Genomic DNA, 20,670 nt, shown 5'->3' on the forward strand with positions numbered 1-20,670 from the left:
TGAAGAGTGGACATAAACCACATTCAACCTCCCCTGTCTAGCTCTACACTCATAAGGATATCTGTCAGGACGATATTACTGCCACAAGTTAACTGAGGAAGTGTGTTATACTGCACTCTCACATCCCATCATGGAGGGGCAACAGTGGGTGTAGTCCACTTAGGGCTGGGCAATAATTGCAATATAATTTTTTTTTATAACAGTGATATGTGTAGTCCACTTCATTCTATCCATCTGCCCATTCCTTGCAAACTTTAGAAAGTGTGCAAATATAGTGACTATGTTTACACAAACACCTGATGGAAGAGATATAAAAACATCAGCTTTTTCTAAAACACATTCACATCCTTACCCACCTTGCCCACCCATGTGGATTATTAAAAGCATCCGCCTCAACTTTCTCTGCACATCTAATTCCTGAGATCTAGACACACCACATAATATAATCTAAGCCAGGTTGGAATTGGCCACAGAGCCACAGACTTCCTGAGCATTGATGTTTAATTAATATTGATATTTAATTGGAAGAATTCGTAGGGCAAGCTTCCAAATCTAAAAATGGGACTTGAGAGCAATGGAGCTAACAGGAGAAGAACAAATAAAAGAATACTTTTATTTGAATCTCTTCAAACTCCTCCCCATGCTCTGCATACAATCTCCACTGTTGATACCCGAACCGCCAAGTGCAGACGCTCCACTCTCATCTGTCAAGAGAGAGTCAAACCAGGGCGGAGCTACACACAGCGAATGCATATGGATAGACCTACAGCCAATCAGAGCAAAGGAGTAAGTGACGTATGTTCTTCATTCATCTTTCCGATCTACAAATGCCTTGATCGCGGTTCTCTGTTCCTCTTTTCAAATGAATGCGCAGTTGATATCTTCTATAACAGACTCGATGGCGGAATCTACACATCTCAATTCTCCAGCGGCAGCCATCTTTGTTGTAAACTAATTAAACCCAAGCGCTCTTTGGTGACGTGGATGATTACGTGACTCTTGATCATCTGTCCATCATCGTATAAAGCCCTGACAATTTGATTGGTCCGAACAGCTCTGGTTCGAGCATAGTTGCTCCACAACGGATCAAGTCCAGACCGAACTTCCCGACCTCAAATGTTGTTGGCGGGGCTAAGTTCGGCTGGCATCCAGGCTAGCGAATGCAATGAATCACAATAAAATTCTTTCAGCTCCCTCAGAAGCAGATTTCCCTCTGTGCAAATACTTGAATCTCATCCCTCGAGAGAGAATCAAACAAGAACACAGCTCTTATCTTTATTATATTATTGCGCGATTAACTTTATGGCGCGATTTCACACGTGCTTCAGACACTGGTTTCCATGCCATCCCCATAGCATCAGCGACTGACACAGTATTGAGTTCCCCCGAAAGGCAACCAAATAGAGTTATAACTGAGAAGAAATTATACAATAATCTGTTATATTGATCGTTGTTTGTGTTATACTACATCTGAGAATGTTTTTTTCTCTGTTCCCTTAGAAAGCAGCAGCTCTCATAATCTAAGCAGCAAAATATTCTCCATCATCGTCGTTGATTAAACAATGTATATTTTATATTTTTATATTTTTTTATATATTATTTATTATAATACACATTCATGTAATATCAAAAAATATCAAGCCTATTGTAAGAACTGATTTTCCTGCTAAGACCAAACTAACCCTGCAATAAATGTGTCGCTTCTTCTTGAGTCTCTCCATTTTTGTCTGACTTTGGTTTGAACATAAAAGGCTAAAGGTTTTATATATTTTCAGTGCATGTGTGTGTGAGGTAAAAGGACACAAGCTGTTGAAGCTCCGCCCCCTGTGCCGGGAGCAGCAGCTCATTTGCATTTAAAGGGACAGACTCAAAAACTGTGTTTTTTTGCTCACCCTCAAAAAGTGACAATTTTAACATGTTATATAAAATATCTGTGGGGTATTTTGAGCTAAAGCTTCACATACACACTCTGTGGACATCAGAGACTTATTTTATATCTTGTGAAAAGGGCATTATACCACCCCTTTAAGGGGTTTTAAGGGACCAGGTGGTGAACCTGCAAGTGCTGCCCATGGAGGAGGCCGACCCAACTCTGTCCCGTTCGTGCTCTGCTACTGTACGTGGACCGAGCGCAGAACTTCAAGACCTCAGACCAGCTCTTCGTTACGGAGGCCAGCAGAAGGGAAAGGCTGTCTCCAAGCAGAAGATGTCCCACTGTGTGGTGGAGAAAATGCTGTATTACTGCTCCTACAAATAAAGCTCTTTCTGATTATGCTGTTAGACATTTGACAAAACAGGGTTGTCCCTGAGATACAAACATGTGGCTCACAGTAAATCAAGAAAACAAACTAACCGTGTTGAGCTATATAACAATAATTCCTTTTTTGTTGATAAATTTTGGGATACACAAGTTAACAAAATATTCAACATAGTTCTAGTGGTTTTTGGATATTTTATATCAAGAATCTTACATATCGTGACTTTAAAATACTTTTTTTTATACAGTTTTACATACTGTCTTATAAACTAACATCGTTTTAAAATATTGGTTTATAAAGAAACAGGTCATTGCACAGGTGATTGTGCTTTAGAAAATGAATGCTTACACTGGAGAGAGAGCTGAAAAACTATAGAACTGTATATACTGTAATAACATCTGGCCGAAGGAGCAGAGGATGCTTAATTATTTATTTATTTTCATTACTGTAATTGTCAGGATACTGTATTGTGTTGCATACCAAGTTCATAATCAATTCTTTGGTATTTGAACTTTTCTTTTCTTGTGCTTTTCATCTGTAAGATCACTTTACAGTAGTGTAATGATAATTACCTTCTCTTTAAGCTCATGTTGTATTTTACTGTATCTTGCACCCCTCAATTTATGTTGTACTGTAATAAACATTTAGCTGAGAGATCACTAACGTTGTGTTTTGCGGTATTGCTTTGGCAAAGCATCTGTCAATCGAACAAAAGACACAATTGCGATATAGCTTATGGTGTATGGCGGACCAGTAGTGCCACTTAAAAATTAAATGAAGAATCAATGTATCAGATTAATAATTCAAACATAAAATGTATATAAATAAATCACTTTTAAATGGACAAATTAATAGACATTTTTAAAGTTGTTTATTTGATTCATGTTTTTAAATGTATTTTAATAAAACCATAAAACCATTAAAAAAATAAACATTTTAAATGTATGAATAAATAGACAAATTTAAAATAGTTAATTTAATTCATGTTTTTAAACGTAGATTAATAAAATAAAAAGGACATTTATAAATAATTTTAAATGCACGTTGAATCGCTTTTTTTTTAAAAAGCATGTGGCAAACCTTTTCTCTCTCTATTTGCCAGATGCTTTTCTTTGTCGTTTTGCCAAATGCTTTTATTTATCCATTTGCCAATCGAGTTAAAAAAAATGCCATTGGACAGTACACACATGGGAGCACCCAATCAACTTTCGCCTCAATTTGAAGCACTAAAGTCTCTCCCACTTGTAAATGTAACACGCACTGTCATTGGACAGTTCGAGAAACTATACGTCATTACAGCGGGAGTTTGAAGACGGGTTCGAGAGACGCAAAAATGTCCGGTGAATCTGAACGTGTTTGGAGAGGCATTGTGGATCATTTGTTTGCTTTAGCTGATTTCTGCGAAAGAAATTGTCCTCTCAATTATCATTTTGTATATAGAAGAGTTTCACAGTTGAGGGAAGACGTTGCAAACACAGCGGATAATTGTGGTTGTACAAAAACTCGGACTGTTGCAGCCATCACGCTATTGTACTTCCAAGCATTCTTGAACAACACCAGTCGTTGGATGTACCAGCAGAAGAGACGGCAAGATGTATCGGTGTGTCGCTAAGGACAGTCCGACGAAAACTTTACATGATGGTTTAAGGTATGTAAAAGAAAATGTTGTGTCAATGTTTCCAGAAAGAATAGCCTCCCATGCCTTGAACGGCCTGCACGCGTTTAACTACAGCGGTCAATCGCATGACTGACTTTATAGTATTATATACAGCATGTAGAAACATTAGGCTGGATATTTACTACAGTTAAGTTGGTTACGTGAAGGGGGGAAAGTGCTTTAAAGGGTAGTGAAGTCGGAATTTGTTAAAATATTATCATATAATTGTATTATGTAAAACTTTTGTGTAATACTACTGTCACGGGTGACAAAATGCTGGGAAAAGCGGAACCTTTCTTTTCTCTTTCTATGTCCCCGAGGGGAGTTATTTTGGTGTAACACCTCACTCCGGTTCCGGGTGTAGCGGAGATATTGCGCAAACTAATTACAGCTGATGCACGACAGGTGTGAGGGAGAGAGAGGAGCGGTGTTTGTACAGGCTTTCCGTTTCACAAGAGGAGGATAAAAGAGCCATTCAGAGTCGAGTTAGTGCGAAGGTTGGAACTGGTACAGGTCAATCGGTGTTCAGTTGATCAGTTGTTTGGCTGGGTCTCTGTCGTTGTGTTTTGGGGTAGAAGATCGCCGGTTTGGACGCTTACATTGGACGCTGTCATCCTGGAAATTCGTGTAAGTGAGGAACTGCCATTTGAGTCTGTCGTTGGGAGCTGCTTGGGGAAAATTACTGGATTGAATTGTGGCTTGGATCTGCACTGGAAGAGGAAAAGAGAAGGATAAGTGAATTAAATTACATCGTTGAATTAAATGTAAAGCTTGAAGCAAAGACTGTGAATGTGGAACTTACTATTGAGGAGGACATCTGTTTCAGATGCGCTGGAGAGAATGGAGAGTTGAATATTCCCATTGAAATGCATGGACGAAGCGAGTTTTTCTGATCAGCCCTACTGTGTGTGAGTGATTTGCAGTTGTTTGCCTTACCTGATGCACGCTGAATTAATGCTGTGGATTTGTAGTGGACACGAGTGCTGTGTGCTATGCTGAGAAGAGTCTCCCAACGCCTGCTTTCATTCTTGTGAAATGATCTACTTGTCCTCATCCAAAATTCAGAACGATGCAACTGAACTGGTGAAGTAATGCTTTGTATTATCCTCTCTTCCACTGAGTATTGTTGTGAAGTAATCCCTTATTGAAGGCTCCTGTTAACCCTCTCTCTCTCTGAAATTACAAGTCTCGTGAAGAACCGTATGGCTGTGGAAAAGTCTGAACCGTTATACTTAGTGATGGAGCCCTGAAGATGTATAACATCGCTGATAAAGTCGCAATTTCCTTTTTATGTCTTGACGAGAGAAACTGCTGTTGAGAGAAGAAACCTTACCTGTTACCTACCGCCTGAGTCCTGCAGATGTGCAGCAACGCTGTGAAGTGAGTTTTAAAGTCACAATTTCCTTCTCACGACCTGTTAAGAGAATCTGCTGTTAAGAGAAGAAACCTTACCTGTTACCTACCGCCTGAGTCCTGCAGATGTGCAGCAACGCTGTGAAGTGAGTTTTAAAGTCACAATTTCCCTCTCACGACCTGTTAAGAGAATCTGCTGTTAAGAGAAGAAACCTTACCTGTTACCTACCGCCTGAGTCCTGCAGATGTGCAGCAACGCTGTGAAGTGAGTTTTAAAGTCACAATTTCCCTCTCACGACCTGTTAAGAGAATCTGCTGTTAAGAGAAGAAACCTTACCTGTTACCTACCGCCTGAGTCCTGCAGATGTGCAGCAACGCTGTGAAGTGAGTTTTAAAGTCACAATTCCCCTCTCACGTCCTGTTAAGAGAATCTGCTGTTAAGAGAAGAAACCTTACCTGTTACCTACCGCCTGAGTCCTGCAGATGTGCAGCAATGCTGTGAAGTGAGTTTTAAAGTCACAATTTCCCTCTCACGACCTGTTAAGAGAATCTGCTGTTAAGAGAAGAAACCTTACCTGTTACCTACCGCCGAGTCCTGCAGATGTGCAGCAACGCTGTGAAGTGAGTTTTAAAGTCACAATTCCCCTCTCACGTCCTGTTAAGAGAATCTGCTGTTAAGAGAAGAAACCTTACCTGTTACCTACCGCCTGAGTCCTGCAGATGTGCAGCAACGCTGTGAAGTGAGTTTTAAAGTCACAATTCCCCTCTCACGTCCTGTTAAGAGAATCTGCTGTTGAAGAAGTAAACATTACTTGTTACTTATCGTTTGAGTCCTGCAGACGTGCAGCAACGCCGTGGAGTAAGCCTTCCTAGCCACTATCGTTCCATTGTGTCCCGAAGACAGTGGAAAGTCGTTTCAGCGGCTACTCCGGTCCAATAGCTCGAGAAGACAGGAGTTGCTCATTCTTTCTTCAAGTTGATTATTATTCAATAAAGATTGTTACCTTTGAACCAAATTACCTGCTTCCTCTTTTGTCCATCTGTTGCGTGCCTGTGGTGTTGGCTCCTCACGGTGGTGTCTGGAGTCAGGGGCGGCTGGTCAGCCGAGTCCGCCCCGGCCTGCACCGGTGACACAATTTGGCGTAAGTCGGCAGGATTGCCACCGTGAGTTGTAGCGGCCACAGGTACGCGATGGTGGACGAAGAGGTTCCATCAGTTCGTTCGCAAGTAATGCCCATCATGATGGGAGCCCCTTGGGCACAACGCTATGGAGGACCAGGATCGGAGCTGAGTTTTCAGGACTGGAAAGCGCAGACGGAATATCTGGCTGGATTACAAGGACTGAGCGCATCGCAAAAGGTACAGTTTGTGCTAGGATCGTTAGAAGGAGAAGCCAAAAGGGAAGTTCTTGCTGCATCAGAAGCTACGCGGGCCACTGTGAAGAATATCTTTGATTTCTTGTCTGGAGTATATGGAGATTCTACCCCGGTAGCCATCCTTCGTGCCCAGTTCTTTAACTGTCAGCAGGGGCCTCAGCAGACTCTGCGAGCATACTCCCTGAAACTGCGAGAGCAGTTTGGCCGGCTGAAAGGTCGACAAGATCATGGACTGGGAGAAGGAGAGGGCTTATTGAGAGACCAGTTTGTTTTGGGGCTGCGTGAAGGACCGGTGCGCCAGGGCATACGGCTCCAGCTTCGACGAGACCCCACTATGTCTTTTGAGGCTCTTCGACAAGAGGCCTTGGCGTTGGAGTCAGATCAGGGAGAGACGACTCGGACACCGGTTCGTGTGGCGGCCAGCAGCGCCACAGTGCCCGCGCCTGTTGAGTCAAGTGAGTGGAAGCAGAAATTGAGGACAGAATTACTGGAGGATGTTAAGGGACAGATGGCAGAGTTGTCTCGGAGTCTTTTGGGTGAGCTTCATCGAGGTCGAGTCGAAGGTGGACCGATGGTGCGAGGAAGATCATATTCAGAGGAGGGGCCAAGACCTGTACGCCGCCCTCCGCGTCCGACGGGCCCCCGGTTTCAGTGGGATCATCAGGGTCGACCCATCTGTATCAATTGTGGAAATCCGGGACACATCAGCCGCCAGTGCGACCGTCGTCGAAGCTCTCAAGGGGGTTTTTAGTCCCACCGGTCACTGTGGGTCAAGTGGCCGGGACCCCTTCGAGAGACCCTTGTTTTGTTCCTGTGATGAGAGACGACTGGGTTGGGCGTTGTCCCACCGTAGAAGTTCAAGTTAATGGAATGAAGATTAATTGTCTGGTCGATACAGGTTCTCAGGTCACATTGTTTTCAGAAAGTCTGGCTCTGGAGCTATTCGCGGATCATCGGCTTCACAGGACGGAAACTTCAAGACTCACATTACGTGGAGCGAATGGATTGGATATTCCTTATACTGGGTACATCGTGGTAGACTTTCTGGTTCGAGGGGTTCCTGTCCACCAGAAGGGTGTTGTCATTGTTCGGGACCATTGTTTGGGTCTCCATCGAGCACTGCTAGGGATGAATGTTGTCCTGGATTGCTGGGAAGAGCTGTTTAAAGACCGACCGGCCCGAACGTCCCCGTTAGCAGTGAGGCAGGACTGGGACCAGATCCTGGCCGATTGCCGAAGAGTTCATGCAGCAAGTCAGGTGCAAGAGCGGGAAGATATCGGTCGAGTCATCTGCCGGTATGCTCTGTCTGTTCCAGCCCGGAGTGAGGCTGTTCTTTGGGTCCGAGTGCCGGCTGGACCCCGTGAGTCAGGTAACTGTGTCCTGGTAGAGCCTCATGAAGATTGTCAACCCATCGAAGTAGCCCATGGGCTAGCGGTCATACGACGAGGGCGAGTTTCAGTGAAGGTGCGAAACGCCCATCCCTACCCAGTACTCCTTCGTCGACACCAACGTCTGGTCCGAGTTTCATCTGTCCGTCCTGTCCAAGTCCAAGAGCAACAAGATGTCTGTTTCAGGCAGGTGAGCCCTGCGGTGGTAGAAGTTGCCGTCCGTCCAGTGGAGGCCAGTACAGGCCCTGTGAGGGGAGGAATGCCGACCCATTTGATGGGGGAATCTTTGAAGGGTGATGACCTGGAGGAAGGACAAGTGTTACAGCTCCAGGAGCTCCTGAAGAGGTGGAAACATGTGTTCTCGACCCATGAGGAAGACTATGGTTGTACAGGAGTGATTAAGCATCAAATACCCACCGGGGAAGCAACACCTAGTCGGGAGCGGTACCGTCCGGTGCCCCCCACCCTGTACACCGAAGTCCGTGCCCTGTTAAAAGGGATGCTAGATGGAGGGATCGTTCGAGAGAGTAGTAGTCCATGGGCAGCCCCGATTGTCCTAGTACAGAAGAAAACGGGAGCCTGGAGATTTTGTGTCGACTACCGCAAGCTCAATAGTGTGACCAAGAAAGATGCATTCCCGTTGCCGCGAATCGAAGATTCACTCACGAGTTTGACTCAAGCAGCATGGTATTCGACCTTGGATTTGGCCAGCGGATACTGGCAAGTACAGATGGATGACCGCGATAGAGAGAAGACTGCCTTCACCACACCGTTCGGGCTATTCGAGTGGGACCGGATGCCGTTCGGGTTGTGCAACGCTCCCGCGACCTTCCAGCGACTTATGCAGCGATGCCTGGGAGGGCAACTAGTTGAATCCACGCTGGTCTATTTGGACGATGTAATCGTTTTCTCCCCTGACTTTCAAACTCACCTGCATCACTTAGAGAATGCCTTCCGGGCCATGGAGAAATATGGGCTAAAATTGAGACCAGAAAAATGCCAGTTGTTTCGCAAAGAGGTACAGTTCCTGGGACATCGAGTCAGCGCTGCCGGTATATCCCCTGATCCAGAGAAAGTTGCAGCAGTCCAAGGCTGGGAGCCCCCACGAACGGTGAGACAAGTGCGGTCCTTCCTAGGCTTCGTAGGATATTATCGACGATTTATTAAAGGATTCTCTGGGCTTGCTAAGCCATTGAACCAGCTTCTTGCTGGTACTGGACGTTCCCGTGGCAAAGGCTCATCGACGGTGCAATGGGACGCAGCATGTGAAACGGCCTTCCAAAATCTGAAGCAGGAACTTTTGGGGGCCCCTATCCTGGCCTATGCAGACTTCACTCAGCCGTTTCTCCTGTATACCGATGCCAGCAATGCAGGATTGGGGGCGGTATTAGCCCAAGAGCAACAAGGAGTGGAGAAGGTAATCGCTTATGCCAGTCGAAGTTTACATCCTGCAGAGCGGAACGCAGCAAACTACAGTTCCTTCAAGATAGAGTTGCTAGCCATGAAATGGGCCATGGCCGAGAAATTCAAAGACTACCTGTGGGGAGCTAAGGTGACTGTGATCACGGACAACAATCCTCTAGTTCATTTACAGACTGCCAAGTTGGGAGCAGTGGAGCAGCGGTGGGTGGCTCAGCTTGCTAATTATGACTATCAGCTCAAGTATCGACCCGGCAGAGAAAACGCGAATGCTGATGCATTGTCCAGACTCCCAGCCATTCAGAGAAACGGTCAAACGTACCTCGATGCCTCTGGTCAAGAGGATGAATTGTTGGTGGCGGTCGTGGAAGCTCCCGGGACCCAGGGGGACATTCCGTCCAGTTGGGGATGGGACCCCGGACGGTGGAGCAGGTTACAGCAAGGAGACGAAGACCTGTGTCAGGTCGCCTCGCATCTCAGGCGAGGATTCAGGCTGCGAGCTGGGGAAAGGCAGGCTCAGACAGTGGGAGTACAACAGCTCCTGAAACAGTGGAAGAGACTGCGGATCAGAGGAGGGGTAATTTGCCGTTCACTGCGAGATCCAAAAACTCAGGAAACCAGGTATCAAGTGGTGGTTCCAGAGGACCAAGTCCAAGAGCTGTTGAATGCCTATCACACCCATGCTGGCCATCAAGGCCAAGAAAAGACTTTGTCACTGTTGAGGAGGTATTTCTACTGGTCAAGGATGGAGAAGAAAGTTGAAGAGTTTGTTCAGAGTTGTCCACGGTGCACGCTGTTCAAACTCCGGAAGGAACCTCGAGCCCCACTGGTTCCCTTTCGGCCGAAGGCACCTCTGCACATCATAGGGATTGATTTCCTGACTCTAGGGAGACCCGTAGATCGATATCAAAACATCCTGGTAATGACGGATCTGTTCACCAAGTACGCTTGGGCCGTCCCCACGGTAGACCAGACGGCAGTGACTACGGCCAATGCCCTTTGGAGAACGGTAATACAGCCGTTCGGCTGTCCAGAGACCCTCCATTCGGACCAAGGTCCAAACTTCGAGTCCCGAGTCATACAGGAGCTGAGCCAGCTTTATGGTTGTCGAAAGACACACACAACTTCGTATCATCCCCAAGGTAACGGGGGATGCGAAAGATTCAATCAGACCCTGTTAGGGCTGTTGGGAACGTTGGAGAGTGAGCAGCAGTGTCAGTGGGCCGAGAGCCTCCCTACGTTACTACAAGCCTATAATAATAGCGTGCACAGCATCACCGGGTATGCCCCTTCTTACCTCATGTTTGGGCGTCATCTACGTCTACCTGTAGACTTGCTTCTGGGCACCGAGGCCACCGAAGGAGAGTACAACACAACGGACTGGGTAAATCGACACCATCAACAACTACTAAATGCCTACAAGCGAGTTTCAGACCATTTGAGTGCTGCAGCAGCTAAGAACAAGCGACTGTATGATCGAACTGCCAGAGAAGCCCCTTTACTGCCTGGAGAGCGAGTGCTGGTAAGGGACAACCGACGTTCAGGGAAAGGAAAGCTCCATGATCGTTGGGAATCGACACCATATGTGGTGGAGCACCGGCAGGGGCCTGATGCTCCAGTCTATTCGGTACGGCCTGAGGGAAAACCGGGACCTATACGAGTGCTTCATCGAAATTTGCTCCGTCCATGTCCGAACTATCCACAGCCAGCGGCTGAAATACAAAGTGCGCCGCTTGCCTCCAATGTGCCCATGGTAGGGTGGGCAATAGTCCCAGGGAATCCCGAAGCGGAGGCCCGAGCGGCTTCACCCACGCCACCCCGACGGTCCCAGCGGGACAACCAAGGACAGCCGCCTGAGAGATATGGCGAATGGCATTAGAGAAGACCGGTTCCAGGGACTAGAACCGATTGGCAAGGGGGGATGTCACGGGTGACAAAATGCTGGGAAAAGCGGAACCTTTCTTTTCTCTTTCTATGTCCCCGAGGGGAGTTATTTTGGTGTAACACCTCACTCCGGTTCCGGGTGTAGCGGAGATATTGCGCAAACTAATTACAGCTGATGCACGACAGGTGTGAGGGAGAGAGAGGAGCGGTGTTTGTACAGGCTTTCCGTTTCACAAGAGGAGGATAAAAGAGCCATTCAGAGTCGAGTTAGTGCGAAGGTTGGAACTGGTACAGGTCAATCGGTGTTCAGTTGATCAGTTGTTTGGCTGGGTCTCTGTCGTTGTGTTTTGGGGTAGAAGATCGCCGGTTTGGACGCTTACATTGGACGCTGTCATCCTGGAAATTCGTGTAAGTGAGGAACTGCCATTTGAGTCTGTCGTTGGGAGCTGCTTGGGGAAAATTACTGGATTGAATTGTGGCTTGGATCTGCACTGGAAGAGGAAAAGAGAAGGATAAGTGAATTAAATTACATCGTTGAATTAAATGTAAAGCTTGAAGCAAAGACTGTGAATGTGGAACTTACTATTGAGGAGGACATCTGTTTCAGATGCGCTGGAGAGAATGGAGAGTTGAATATTCCCATTGAAATGCATGGACGAAGCGAGTTTTTCTGATCAGCCCTACTGTGTGTGAGTGATTTGCAGTTGTTTGCCTTACCTGATGCACGCTGAATTAATGCTGTGGATTTGTAGTGGACACGAGTGCTGTGTGCTATGCTGAGAAGAGTCTCCCAACGCCTGCTTTCATTCTTGTGAAATGATCTACTTGTCCTCATCCAAAATTCAGAACGATGCAACTGAACTGGTGAAGTAATGCTTTGTATTATCCTCTCTTCCACTGAGTATTGTTGTGAAGTAATCCCTTATTGAAGGCTCCTGTTAACCCTCTCTCTCTCTGAAATTACAAGTCTCGTGAAGAACCGTATGGCTGTGGAAAAGTCTGAACCGTTATACTTAGTGATGGAGCCCTGAAGATGTATAACATCGCTGATAAAGTCGCAATTTCCTTTTTATGTCTTGACGAGAGAAACTGCTGTTGAGAGAAGAAACCTTACCTGTTACCTACCGCCTGAGTCCTGCAGATGTGCAGCAACGCTGTGAAGTGAGTTTTAAAGTCACAATTTCCTTCTCACGACCTGTTAAGAGAATCTGCTGTTAAGAGAAGAAACCTTACCTGTTACCTACCGCCTGAGTCCTGCAGATGTGCAGCAACGCTGTGAAGTGAGTTTTAAAGTCACAATTTCCCTTTTATATCCTGACGAGAGAATCTGCTGATAAGAGAAGAAACCTTACCTGTGACCTACCGCCTGAGTCCTGCAGATGTGCAGCAACGCTGTGAAGTGAGTTTTAAAGTCACAATTTCCCTCTCACGACCTGTTAAGAGAATCTGCTGTTAAGAGAAGAAACCTTACCTGTTACCTACCGCCTGAGTCCTGCAGATGTGCAGCAACGCTGTGAAGTGAGTTTTAAAGTCACAATTTCCCTCTCACGACCTGTTAAGAGAATCTGCTGTTAAGAGAAGAAACCTTACCTGTTACCTACCGCCTGAGTCCTGCAGATGTGCAGCAACGCTGTGAAGTGAGTTTTAAAGTCACAATTCCCCTCTCACGTCCTGTTAAGAGAATCTGCTGTTAAGAGAAGAAACCTTACCTGTTACCTACCGCCTGAGTCCTGCAGATGTGCAGCAATGCTGTGAAGTGAGTTTTAAAGTCACAATTTCCCTCTCACGACCTGTTAAGAGAATCTGCTGTTAAGAGAAGAAACCTTACCTGTTACCTACCGCCGAGTCCTGCAGATGTGCAGCAACGCTGTGAAGTGAGTTTTAAAGTCACAATTCCCCTCTCACGTCCTGTTAAGAGAATCTGCTGTTAAGAGAAGAAACCTTACCTGTTACCTACCGCCTGAGTCCTGCAGATGTGCAGCAACGCTGTGAAGTGAGTTTTAAAGTCACAATTCCCCTCTCACGTCCTGTTAAGAGAATCTGCTGTTGAAGAAGTAAACATTACTTGTTACTTATCGTTTGAGTCCTGCAGACGTGCAGCAACGCCGTGGAGTAAGCCTTCCTAGCCACTATCGTTCCATTGTGTCCCGAAGACAGTGGAAAGTCGTTTCAGCGGCTACTCCGGTCCAATAGCTCGAGAAGACAGGAGTTGCTCATTCTTTCTTCAAGTTGATTATTATTCAATAAAGATTGTTACCTTTGAACCAAATTACCTGCTTCCTCTTTTGTCCATCTGTTGCGTGCCTGTGGTGTTGGCTCCTCACGGTGGTGTCTGGAGTCAGGGGCGGCTGGTCAGCCGAGTCCGCCCCGGCCTGCACCGGTGACACAATTTGGCGTAAGTCGGCAGGATTGCCACCGTGAGTTGTAGCGGCCACAGGTACGCGATGGTGGACGAAGAGGTTCCATCAGTTCGTTCGCAAGTAATGCCCATCATGATGGGAGCCCCTTGGGCACAACGCTATGGAGGACCAGGATCGGAGCTGAGTTTTCAGGACTGGAAAGCGCAGACGGAATATCTGGCTGGATTACAAGGACTGAGCGCATCGCAAAAGGTACAGTTTGTGCTAGGATCGTTAGAAGGAGAAGCCAAAAGGGAAGTTCTTGCTGCATCAGAAGCTACGCGGGCCACTGTGAAGAATATCTTTGATTTCTTGTCTGGAGTATATGGAGATTCTACCCCGGTAGCCATCCTTCGTGCCCAGTTCTTTAACTGTCAGCAGGGGCCTCAGCAGACTCTGCGAGCATACTCCCTGAAACTGCGAGAGCAGTTTGGCCGGCTGAAAGGTCGACAAGATCATGGACTGGGAGAAGGAGAGGGCTTATTGAGAGACCAGTTTGTTTTGGGGCTGCGTGAAGGACCGGTGCGCCAGGGCATACGGCTCCAGCTTCGACGAGACCCCACTATGTCTTTTGAGGCTCTTCGACAAGAGGCCTTGGCGTTGGAGTCAGATCAGGGAGAGACGACTCGGACACCGGTTCGTGTGGCGGCCAGCAGCGCCACAGTGCCCGCGCCTGTTGAGTCAAGTGAGTGGAAGCAGAAATTGAGGACAGAATTACTGGAGGATGTTAAGGGACAGATGGCAGAGTTGTCTCGGAGTCTTTTGGGTGAGCTTCATCGAGGTCGAGTCGAAGGTGGACCGATGGTGCGAGGAAGATCATATTCAGAGGAGGGGCCAAGACCTGTACGCCGCCCTCCGCGTCCGACGGGCCCCCGGTTTCAGTGGGATCATCAGGGTCGACCCATCTGTATCAATTGTGGAAATCCGGGACACATCAGCCGCCAGTGCGACCGTCGTCGAAGCTCTCAAGGGGGTTTTTAGTCCCACCGGTCACTGTGGGTCAAGTGGCCGGGACCCCTTCGAGAGACCCTTGTTTTGTTCCTGTGATGAGAGACGACTGGGTTGGGCGTTGTCCCACCGTAGAAGTTCAAGTTAATGGAATGAAGATTAATTGTCTGGTCGATACAGGTTCTCAGGTCACATTGTTTTCAGAAAGTCTGGCTCTGGAGCTATTCGCGGATCATCGGCTTCACAGGACGGAAACTTCAAGACTCACATTACGTGGAGCGAATGGATTGGATATTCCTTATACTGGGTACATCGTGGTAGACTTTCTGGTTCGAGGGGTTCCTGTCCACCAGAAGGGTGTTGTCATTGTTCGGGACCATTGTTTGGGTCTCCATCGAGCACTGCTAGGGATGAATGTTGTCCTGGATTGCTGGGAAGAGCTGTTTAAAGACCGACCGGCCCGAACGTCCCCGTTAGCAGTGAGGCAGGACTGGGACCAGATCCTGGCCGATTGCCGAAGAGTTCATGCAGCAAGTCAGGTGCAAGAGCGGGAAGATATCGGTCGAGTCATCTGCCGGTATGCTCTGTCTGTTCCAGCCCGGAGTGAGGCTGTTCTTTGGGTCCGAGTGCCGGCTGGACCCCGTGAGTCAGGTAACTGTGTCCTGGTAGAGCCTCATGAAGATTGTCAACCCATCGAAGTAGCCCATGGGCTAGCGGTCATACGACGAGGGCGAGTTTCAGTGAAGGTGCGAAACGCCCATCCCTACCCAGTACTCCTTCGTCGACACCAACGTCTGGTCCGAGTTTCATCTGTCCGTCCTGTCCAAGTCCAAGAGCAACAAGATGTCTGTTTCAGGCAGGTGAGCCCTGCGGTGGTAGAAGTTGCCGTCCGTCCAGTGGAGGCCAGTACAGGCCCTGTGAGGGGAGGAATGCCGACCCATTTGATGGGGGAATCTTTGAAGGGTGATGACCTGGAGGAAGGACAAGTGTTACAGCTCCAGGAGCTCCTGAAGAGGTGGAAACATGTGTTCTCGACCCATGAGGAAGACTATGGTTGTACAGGAGTGATTATGCATCAAATACCCACCGGGGAAGCAACACCTAGTCGGGAGCGGTACCGTCCGGTGCCCCCCACCCTGTACACCGAAGTCCGTGCCCTGTTAAAAGGGATGCTAGATGGAGGGATCGTTCGAGAGAGTAGTAGTCCATGGGCAGCCCCGATTGTCCTAGTACAGAAGAAAACGGGAGCCTGGAGATTTTGTGTCGACTACCGCAAGCTCAATAGTGTGACCAAGAAAGATGCATTCCCGTTGCCGCGAATCGAAGATTCACTCACGAGTTTGACTCAAGCAGCATGGTATTCGACCTTGGATTTGGCCAGCGGATACTGGCAAGTACAGATGGATGACCGCGATAGAGAGAAGACTGCCTTCACCACACCGTTCGGGCTATTCGAGTGGGACCGGATGCCGTTCGGGTTGTGCAACGCTCCCGCGACCTTCCAGCGACTTATGCAGCGATGCCTGGGAGGGCAACTAGTTGAATCCACGCTGGTCTATTTGGACGATGTAATCGTTTTCTCCCCTGACTTTCAAACTCACCTGCATCACTTAGAGAATGCCTTCCGGGCCATGGAGAAATATGGGCTAAAATTGAGACCAGAAAAATGCCAGTTGTTTCGCAAAGAGGTACAGTTCCTGGGACATCGAGTCAGCGCTGCCGGTATATCCCCTGATCCAGAGAAAGTTGCAGCAGTCCAAGGCTGGGAGCCCCCACGAACGGTGAGACAAGTGCGGTCCTTCCTAGGCTTCGTAGGATATTATCGACGATTTATTAAAGGATTCTCTGGGCTTGCTAAGCCATTGAACCAGCTTCTTGCTGGTACTGGACGTTCCCGTGGCAAAGGCTCATCGACGGTGCAATGGGACGCAGCATGTGAAACGGCCTTCCAAAATCTGAAGCAGGAACTTTTGGGGGCCCCTATCCTGGCCTATGCAGACTTCACTCAGCCGTTTCTCCTGTATACCGATGCCAGCAATGCAGGATTGGGGGCGGTATTAGCCCAAGAGCAACAAGGAGTGGAGAAGGTAATCGCTTATGCCAGTCGAAGTTTACATCCTGCAGAGCGGAACGCAGCAAACTACAGTTCCTTCAAGATAGAGTTGCTAGCCATGAAATGGGCCATGGCCGAGAAATTCAAAGACTACCTGTGGGGAGCTAAGGTGACTGTGATCACGGACAACAATCCTCTAGTTCATTTACAGACTGCCAAGTTGGGAGCAGTGGAGCAGCGGTGGGTGGCTCAGCTTGCTAATTATGACTATCAGCTCAAGTATCGACCCGGCAGAGAAAACGCGAATGCTGATGCATTGTCCAGACTCCCAGCCATTCAGAGAAACGGTCAAACGTACCTCGATGCCTCTGGTCAAGAGGATGAATTGTTGGTGGCGGTCGTGGAAGCTCCCGGGACCCAGGGGGACATTCCGTCCAGTTGGGGATGGGACCCCGGACGGTGGAGCAGGTTACAGCAAGGAGACGAAGACCTGTGTCAGGTCGCCTCGCATCTCAGGCGAGGATTCAGGCTGCGAGCTGGGGAAAGGCAGGCTCAGACAGTGGGAGTACAACAGCTCCTGAAACAGTGGAAGAGACTGCGGATCAGAGGAGGGGTAATTTGCCGTTCACTGCGAGATCCAAAAACTCAGGAAACCAGGTATCAAGTGGTGGTTCCAGAGGACCAAGTCCAAGAGCTGTTGAATGCCTATCACACCCATGCTGGCCATCAAGGCCAAGAAAAGACTTTGTCACTGTTGAGGAGGTATTTCTACTGGTCAAGGATGGAGAAGAAAGTTGAAGAGTTTGTTCAGAGTTGTCCACGGTGCACGCTGTTCAAACTCCGGAAGGAACCTCGAGCCCCACTGGTTCCCTTTCGGCCGAAGGCACCTCTGCACATCATAGGGATTGATTTCCTGACTCTAGGGAGACCCGTAGATCGATATCAAAACATCCTGGTAATGACGGATCTGTTCACCAAGTACGCTTGGGCCGTCCCCACGGTAGACCAGACGGCAGTGACTACGGCCAATGCCCTTTGGAGAACGGTAATACAGCCGTTCGGCTGTCCAGAGACCCTCCATTCGGACCAAGGTCCAAACTTCGAGTCCCGAGTCATACAGGAGCTGAGCCAGCTTTATGGTTGTCGAAAGACACACACAACTTCGTATCATCCCCAAGGTAACGGGGGATGCGAAAGATTCAATCAGACCCTGTTAGGGCTGTTGGGAACGTTGGAGAGTGAGCAGCAGTGTCAGTGGGCCGAGAGCCTCCCTACGTTACTACAAGCCTATAATAATAGCGTGCACAGCATCACCGGGTATGCCCCTTCTTACCTCATGTTTGGGCGTCATCTACGTCTACCTGTAGACTTGCTTCTGGGCACCGAGGCCACCGAAGGAGAGTACAACACAACGGACTGGGTAAATCGACACCATCAACAACTACTAAATGCCTACAAGCGAGTTTCAGACCATTTGAGTGCTGCAGCAGCTAAGAACAAGCGACTGTATGATCGAACTGCCAGAGAAGCCCCTTTACTGCCTGGAGAGCGAGTGCTGGTAAGGGACAACCGACGTTCAGGGAAAGGAAAGCTCCATGATCGTTGGGAATCGACACCATATGTGGTGGAGCACCGGCAGGGGCCTGATGCTCCAGTCTATTCGGTACGGCCTGAGGGAAAACCGGGACCTATACGAGTGCTTCATCGAAATTTGCTCCGTCCATGTCCGAACTATCCACAGCCAGCGGCTGAAATACAAAGTGCGCCGCTTGCCTCCAATGTGCCCATGGTAGGGTGGGCAATAGTCCCAGGGAATCCCGAAGCGGAGGCCCGAGCGGCTTCACCCACGCCACCCCGACGGTCCCAGCGGGACAACCAAGGACAGCCGCCTGAGAGATATGGCGAATGGCATTAGAGAAGACCGGTTCCAGGGACTAGAACCGATTGGCAAGGGGGGATGTCACGGGTGACAAAATGCTGGGAAAAGCGGAACCTTTCTTTTCTCTTTCTATGTCCCCGAGGGGAGTTATTTTGGTGTAACACCTCACTCCGGTTCCGGGTGTAGCGGAGATATTGCGCAAACTAATTACAGCTGATGCACGACAGGTGTGAGGGAGAGAGAGGAGCGGTGTTTGTACAGGCTTTCCGTTTCACAAGAGGAGGATAAAAGAGCCATTCAGAGTCGAGTTAGTGCGAAGGTTGGAACTGGTACAGGTCAATCGGTGTTCAGTTGATCAGTTGTTTGGCTGGGTCTCTGTCGTTGTGTTTTGGGGTAGAAGATCGCCGGTTTGGACGCTTACATTGGACGCTGTCATCCTGGAAATTCGTGTAAGTGAGGAACTGCCATTTGAGTCTGTCGTTGGGAGCTGCTTGGGGAAAATTACTGGATTGAATTGTGGCTTGGATCTGCACTGGAAGAGGAAAAGAGAAGGATAAGTGAATTAAATTACATCGTTGAATTAAATGTAAAGCTTGAAGCAAAGACTGTGAATGTGGAACTTACTATTGAGGAGGACATCTGTTTCAGATGCGCTGGAGAGAATGGAGAGTTGAATATTCCCATTGAAATGCATGGACGAAGCGAGTTTTTCTGATCAGCCCTACTGTGTGTGAGTGATTTGCAGTTGTTTGCCTTACCTGATGCACGCTGAATTAATGCTGTGGATTTGTAGTGGACACGAGTGCTGTGTGCTATGCTGAGAAGAGTCTCCCAACGCCTGCTTTCATTCTTGTGAAATGATCTACTTGTCCTCATCCAAAATTCAGAACGATGCAACTGAACTGGTGAAGTAATGCTTTGTATTATCCTCTCTTCCACTGAGTATTGTTGTGAAGTAATCCCTTATTGAAGGCTCCTGTTAACCCTCTCTCTCTCTGAAATTACAAGTCTCGTGAAGAACCGTATGGCTGTGGAAAAGTCTGAACCGTTATACTTAGTGATGGAGCCCTGAAGATGTATAACATCGCTGATAAAGTCGCAATTTCCTTTTTATGTCTTGACGAGAGAAACTGCTGTTGAGAGAAGAAACCTTACCTGTTACCTACCGCCTGAGTCCTGCAGATGTGCAGCAACGCTGTGAAGTGAGTTTTAAAGTCACAATTTCCTTCTCACGACCTGTTAAGAGAATCTGCTGTTAAGAGAAGAAACCTTACCTGTTACCTACCGCCTGAGTCCTGCAGATGTGCAGCAACGCTGTGAAGTGAGTTTTAAAGTCACAATTTCCCTTTTATATCCTGACGAGAGAATCTGCTGATAAGAGAAGAAACCTTACCTGTGACCTACCGCCTGAGTCCTGCAGATGTGCAGCAACGCTGTGAAGTGAGTTTTAAAGTCACAATTTCCCTCTCACGACCTGTTAAGAGAATCTGCTGTTAAGAGAAGAAACCTTACCTGTTACCTACCGCCTGAGTCCTGCAGATGTGCAGCAACGCTGTGAAGTGAGTTTTAAAGTCACAATTTCCCTCTCACGACCTGTTAAGAGAATCTGCTGTTAAGAGAAGAAACCTTACCTGTTACCTACCGCCTGAGTCCTGCAGATGTGCAGCAACGCTGTGAAGTGAGTTTTAAAGTCACAATTCCCCTCTCACGTCCTGTTAAGAGAATCTGCTGTTAAGAGAAGAAACCTTACCTGTTACCTACCGCCTGAGTCCTGCAGATGTGCAGCAATGCTGTGAAGTGAGTTTTAAAGTCACAATTTCCCTCTCACGACCTGTTAAGAGAATCTGCTGTTAAGAGAAGAAACCTTACCTGTTACCTACCGCCGAGTCCTGCAGATGTGCAGCAACGCTGTGAAGTGAGTTTTAAAGTCACAATTCCCCTCTCACGTCCTGTTAAGAGAATCTGCTGTTAAGAGAAGAAACCTTACCTGTTACCTACCGCCTGAGTCCTGCAGATGTGCAGCAACGCTGTGAAGTGAGTTTTAAAGTCACAATTC

At 47.9% G+C, this 20,670-nt stretch overlaps 2 long non-coding RNA genes across 2 annotated transcripts in view; both read left to right on the plus strand.

Moving 5' to 3' along the window:
- Positions 1 to 1,706, plus strand: part of LOC309477023 — a 4,596-nt gene extending 2,890 nt beyond the window's left edge. Inside the window, exon 4 of the long non-coding RNA XR_014198471.1 lies at positions 1,501 to 1,706. This is a non-coding gene — a long non-coding RNA (uncharacterized lncRNA). The remainder of the gene's footprint in view (positions 1 to 1,500) is intronic.
- Positions 1 to 20,670, plus strand: part of LOC309477012 — an 80,690-nt gene that overhangs the window by 22,463 nt on the left and 37,557 nt on the right. The gene's annotated exons all lie outside the window — the stretch shown is intronic.

Source organism: Leuciscus leuciscus (genome assembly GCF_965113295.1).
Source record: "Leuciscus leuciscus genome assembly, chromosome: 16".
NCBI classification, from domain to species: Eukaryota; Metazoa; Chordata; class Actinopteri; order Cypriniformes; family Leuciscidae; genus Leuciscus; species Leuciscus leuciscus.